The 6,420-nt window shown below is 39.1% G+C and overlaps 1 long non-coding RNA gene across 1 annotated transcript; it reads right to left on the minus strand.

Annotated features, from left to right (window-relative positions):
- Positions 1–245: 245 nt before the first annotated feature.
- LOC148815977 (uncharacterized) lies at positions 246–4,787 on the minus strand. Its single transcript, XR_016086007.1, has 3 exons — positions 3,715–4,787; positions 833–2,571; positions 246–303 (listed from the first exon to the last, which is right to left on the minus strand). It is a non-coding gene; the product is annotated as an uncharacterized LOC148815977 (long non-coding RNA).
- Positions 4,788–6,420: the final 1,633 nt, after the last annotated feature.

Here is a 6,420-nt window from a genome sequence, read left to right on the forward strand (position 1 = left end):
GACCGGGTCAATTCGATATACAATTTTGTAACGACGCCTCCTTAACCTTATTAGTCATACAATATTTGTTTGACAACAGTCATGTTTTATTCCAGTCAATTAATTTCCCCCAGATTATACCATTTTAAACCCAGTTTATTTCTCTCAGTTATTTCTCTGTATTCTAGATAATGTATCTCTGGGGGGTTTGATTATCCGTAAGAGACCACGTGAGGAGCACTTCTTCATGGAAGCTGGCAAGTTTCGGGGGGGATTCCCAGCATCCAAATGACATTCAAGTGAAAACTCTATACCCTCTTCTTCCTGAAAGATTGAAATAGGGGAAATATACATGACCTACTTTGCTTAATTTTGTAAATAATTCTCTTATCAGTTTTATCTTAAAATTACTTTTAGATGCTCTGCAACCTGAAGCATTTAGGCCTCCTTCTGCCTGTATCCATCAAATAACAACCATGAATAAAGTTGTTTTTTTAATCGTACTATGGTAGAGAACTTCAAATCACATCTCTTTTTTTCGTTTTCTGACAATCTTAATACCAAGATGTTCAATCACATCTTTTACATGGATATTACATATGGAGCAGACGCTTTCCAACAGCCATCAATTCACTTTTCTGATATGTAAAGAAAGACCAGATACAGGGGAAGACTTGTAAAAGCACTTAATTGCTTTGTCCACCTCTGTGTGCTTTCTCAGAGAGATAGTTGTCTCATTAGCCAGTTGGGAAACCCTATAATCTCTTTATCCTGTATTTGAAAACCCTGACACATATTTCTATAGGAGTGTAAGCAGTGGGAAGAGAAATGGGCTCGTGTCAAATTCCCTTACCCATTCCCAATCTGCAGGAGGTCCCACGACGCCAGGTTCGCTGCTCCAGCTGTGGGTCGCTGGAGCTCAGTTCGCTGTCGAGGGAGGATGAGGGCTCTGACTTGGGGGAATCACAGCTCCACAGCTCCTACCTGTTGCAGAGTGTTTCTGCTCTCCTGATGGCCTCTGTGTTTTAGAAGGATCTGTCTCTTTTTGCTTGCTTACACCACTGGTTTCATCGGCGATAGTTTCCACCCTGAAGCAGTGAGTTATCGGGCTTATTTATATTGAGAAACAGTTAAAGCACTCACAAAAAAATAACAGGAGATGATATATGAAAAAGTATTGTAAGACTTGCAGAGTACATTGGAATAGACAGTGGACATCACACTGTGTGCTTGAATATCAGAGATTAAATTCATTCTTTCCTGCAGGTTAACTTCCTGTTTGACATTGTACCACTGTCACTTCTTCACAAACTCATAGCTCGCCGTGTTCTAATTTTGTTTTGAATGGCAGGAACCTCAGAATCAGATTAAATACTCTTCAGCGCCCCAGAGAGGCTGGGGGACTTGCCAGATCTTCAGCTTTATTACTGGGTCTTTTGGCTCAGGACTGTTGAGTGAAGTGCTCCCCTCTGCTGGAGAGCCACAGGGGCACTACAGAGCAGCCTCATCTTCCCTGCTCCTGCCCGTGCTTGTGGATGGCCAGTGACCGTGCACAAGACAAAGTAGTGCATTCGTGGTGTAAATATAGAACATTCACTAGCTGACTGAGGAAAGTTACAGAGACAGTATCTATTCTGAAATCGTGTGAACTACTATTATTGCACGCAGACAGACTACTCAAAAATCATGTGTCTTTTTAAGGTCATTTTGTCCGCCTAAAGTATTTTAGATTTCTCACAGCAAAGAGTTTGAATACTTACAGAATGCAGCAGCTAGAATTGTTACTAGGAGCAGAAAGTACAACCATATAACCCCCATACTTAGCTCTCTTCATTGGCTTCCTGTCAGGTACAGGGCGGACTTCAAAATCCTTCTACTTACTTACAAGGCTCTCAGAGGTCAGACACCTGTCTATCTAATGGAACTTATTAATGTATACCATCAAAGTCACCGGCTTAGATCACAAAATGCAGGTCTTCTTCATATTCCACGCTTTATTAAAAAAAAAACAGTTGGTGGTAAAGCCTTTAGTTACAGGGCCCCTAGCTTATGGAACAGTCTCCCACCCCATATTCGGGATGCCGAGTCAATCTCAGTATTCAAATTCAGACTGAAGACCTATTACTTTAGCCTAGTCTACTCATACCTTACATTACAGCCTGCTGCAACCATGGCTGTTGGTGCTGCTGTACATGCCACTGTGTCTCTATGCTGGCCTACCAAGTAGATACATCTGTTCTGACCAAACTATCCTATTCTCCTCCCCACATGCCTGGATGGTGCCCGGGCTGGGCACCATCTGAGTTGGATGCTGCATCACTGCCATGGATCCAAGAGTGACATCATGGATATAGCTGTCGTTTAGGAGGATTTTGCTGGTCTACGGAGATCAGCATGGAGTGCTGACATAAAGAACACATGATGGATGGATGGATTAATACCCGCATTAATTTATTACCTTTTTTTAATTATATAATGTTAGCATGCCCAAAGGGTTTTGGCAGCCAGTTGACCTTGGACCCCTAGAGGATTTTTTTCTTCTTACTAAGGAGTTTTTGGTTCCTCTCCTCCATTGTCTTCTGCTCTTCTGTTCTGTAATCACACAATGTCTGGTTACTTGCATTGTTAAGTGCCTTGGGGCAACCTTGTTGTGAAAGGCGCTATATAAAACTAAATTGAATTGAATTACAGGGTCATGGCTTTTCCAGTTTCCTCTCCTATAATCGTCTTTATCTGTACTCTAAATCACAGTGAGACCTTCATACCTTTCAACTGGACCACTGTTACTATACATCAGAATTACTCCATTACAGGATGGAGACTTGAATGGGATGAAAAAGGAAAAGGCATTATTTGCAGGAAGAAATTAAACTGTTACACGTGATCACTCGCTAAACAAAGTGATTCATTGGAGTGGAGGCAGTGAAAGCATTGTGAATCAACTTACAAAAGGATACATGTAAGAAACGTAGCTCCCATATTTAACCCTTGAAAAATCTATGAGTGTTATTTGGAGGTGAAAGTATTGTTCAATTATTCTAATAAAGCTTGCTCAATTAAGACCTATGTTGGAAAAGTGCCAGAGTATTCTCGTCTAAGAGGAAATATTACCAAGTAGGATGTTAAAATGAAAAGCATTAAAAACTGAATGATCTTCAGTAGCTAAATGATCATTGAGCTCTGGGTCACGGTGCTCTTGAAAAAAAATCAAATTTGAGCAGAGACGCCCACAGACAGCGGGTGAGCACCAAGCTGAACCAGTGTATGAATCACAGTTTCAATGAGCTTTTTTCAGTTTCTTTCTAGTGATTGGCCAACACAGGGGGCACTTCAGTCTTACTCGCCCTATTGCATTAAGAAACTGTTCAACATTCTCCAATAAGAACTTGCGACCTCACCTAACGAAAAGCAATTTGCGTAGCAGGGAAAGACTGGACTCCCACTGGGGATTTTTGCTTTTCATCCCGATGGTGATGTGCACTATATAGAACGTTGCTGGACCCATGTGCAATTGGTGTCATTTCTAATCTAGAGGTCGAAGCTGTGAAACTTTCAAAGAGATGGAAGATCTCTTGCGAGACACCGATTCACAGAAGGGGGTAACGAGATCTTTGCTTGAAGTCTCATTGTGCTGCAATATTTCATTTTTCAGTGGGCACGACTCACATGCATCTAAAATCATTTCAGTGACGGACTAAACAGGCCTCTAGCAAAGACTCGAGAATGGACACAGACCTTATCATCTCTGCTCCCCGGGAAACATACAGAGATCACATTAGAAGTGTTCCTCAAGCTCTTTATTGTCACGTACAGTAAACCCAGCAGTCTGGTCAGTGCGGAATGTGTTCTGTCCTGACAGCAGGTTCAGCAGCCAGAGGAGACCTGAAACACAAGACGGAGACGTAAGACATTGATTTTAACAGAGAGAGCTTTCACACCGGATTATCCAAATAGGATGTTAAAATGGAAAGCATTAAAAACTGAATAATCTTCAGTAGCAAAATGATTATTGAGCTCTGGGTCACGGTGCTCTTGAAAAAAAATCAAATTTGAGCAGAGACGCCCATGGACAGCAGGTGAGTGAATTATCATCACTGCAGTTGTTTATTTTGTTTCCTGTGAATTATGTAGAATTCACAATGTTTTCCTTCATTTGCTCACACTTTTGGTATACTTGTAATATAATTAAATAAAAGGGTTTTTTCGTTTCTTTTGTTTCTATTGTAAAATTGCATCAGATAAAACAAGTTTTACCTCAGCCAAAAAACGCACCCTTGCAAAATGCACAGATATTGTTGCCATCTGAGCTTGTGGTCATGACACAGTCAGACAGGACTTTATATTTAGAGCCTACACCAGCTGCAGAAGTTACATGTCTCTCTGTGCAAATCTGGTAGAGACCTGCTCACACAGTCTGACCACAGCAACTGCTGCTGCCAACTGTTTCTCCACCCAGTCCGGGCTCTGGGGCTGAACTCTTGTGTACCGAGTCCATTTCAATCGTGTACTAAAAAAACATTCTACTGATATATAATGGGGTTTGGTTTGAAAATGACAGCTTTGGACAACAATTTTTATGGAATAACAGAATAATGTCATGTTCTTGTATCCCAAACAGTCCCAGCTGGTCAAGGATGGGTCTCTCCAGCAAAAGGGAGAGGAGGAATCATGACATTCAATACGGGAACAGTGGAGCTGGCGAGATTCAGGGAGGGGTTTCCGGACACATTTGAGTTGATAATGGAATAAACGTTTTTCTTATTGCGCATCAGGAATTTCTGTTGTAAATGTGAATTAGGTTCCTTATTCTAATTTACAAGGATCCCTATCTCATGTCTCTCCAGCGCTGGCTGGGATTACCATTTCAGTGGGCCAGCACAAAGAAATAGGTCTGCACCACCCAAAAAGACAGAGTATTTCCTGTTCAAACAAGATTGTCTGTTTCTGGACTTTCTGGACTGAGTTGCAAACATATATTAAAAAAGAGACCAATATTGATATTTGCTTTGAAGAAAAAGATGTTATGTTCAATTTCAACCCAATTGAAAACGATACAAAAACATCCTTTGTAATTAACTTTATTAGAAGGGCATGTTATCATATTCACAAAATTAAATGGTCTGGGAAGAATCCTGTGTTTGAGCATTTTAAAATGGATGTAAAGGAGTATTTGCAGACTATTTTAAAATGTAAAACTATGAAAGCGGTGCAGACTTTAATTTGTTTAAACCTTTTTTATAATTTGTATTTATTTTGTAATATGTACCCCTGACGATGGTTTTGTCTTGAAATGTTACATGTACTCTTGTTTGTATTGTATTCTTTGTTGATGATAATGCTTAAATATTTTTTAAATAAAAATAAAAAACTATTAATACGAATACTGTTAACAGTATTTTAAATAAAAAAAAAACGTCAGGTGATATTTTGTTTATTGACCACCAAGCGTCGCCATTGACATTTTAAGAAGCAAAATTTCTAAGACTTTTTTTTCACTTTAATTCAACTGATCGGCCAACAAGGGGGAACTTCACTCGTCCGACTGCTTCTATTGAATTAATAATTGCTTACACTTATACAGCGCTATTCTGGACAGGAAAATGAAGCCTGTGCACTGTGGATTTGAAAAAAAATATTTTGTGAAAATATAAACTTTCATAATTAATTATTTACGAGAAAACACTAAATTGTCTGTCTGGTATTTGTAATATTGGATTGCTCATTTCTGATCTAGAACACAAGATGGAAGTTTAACGTGTGATTCACTGATGTGGAGGGGTGGGAAATGACTGAAAGAAGTCTTGCGATGCTGTATTATTATATTAACAAAAATTATTTTTGTTAATATCACTAACATGTCCAAAAGAGCGACAATGTCATAGTCAAATATTAGAGGACCCATCCTTTATACCTAAAAGCTTTCTGTTGTTGAACAATGAAAAGAGTGCTTGCAGGAATCTAATTACTGTTGTTATAAACCCTTTACAAGCTAATTGTCTGATTTCTTTTTTTCTAATCATATGTATTATGGTACTGTACTGTTTTGGCATTTTATTACTGTCATATATGTTTTATGTTTGAGCTTTTGATGTGCAAAACAACAAATCACCTTCAGGACACTAAAGATTAACTCAATCCCCTCATTCTTACTCATCACAATTCATGGTTGCATTTAATTTTAATGCGTACATAAATTAAATCATAATATTTCCATATTTACAGGCAACCACACAACTGTCTAATTTGGGTGCTGATCTTAATCTTGTCAGCTGGGTTGCTGATTTCCTTACAAACAGAACTCAGGGGCTAAGAGTCAACAATACTCTGTCTCACAAGCTGTATTCTTGCACAAGTGCTTCCTGGGGATCTGTATTGTCTTCATTTCTCTTGGTTTAGTATACAATTTGTAAGTTATTACCCATCATGTAAGACACAAATCTG

The sequence above is a fragment of the Atractosteus spatula genome, chromosome 23 (assembly GCF_055471065.1).
Source record: "Atractosteus spatula isolate fAtrSpa1 chromosome 23, fAtrSpa1.hap1, whole genome shotgun sequence".
Taxonomy (NCBI): domain Eukaryota; kingdom Metazoa; phylum Chordata; class Actinopteri; order Semionotiformes; family Lepisosteidae; genus Atractosteus; species Atractosteus spatula.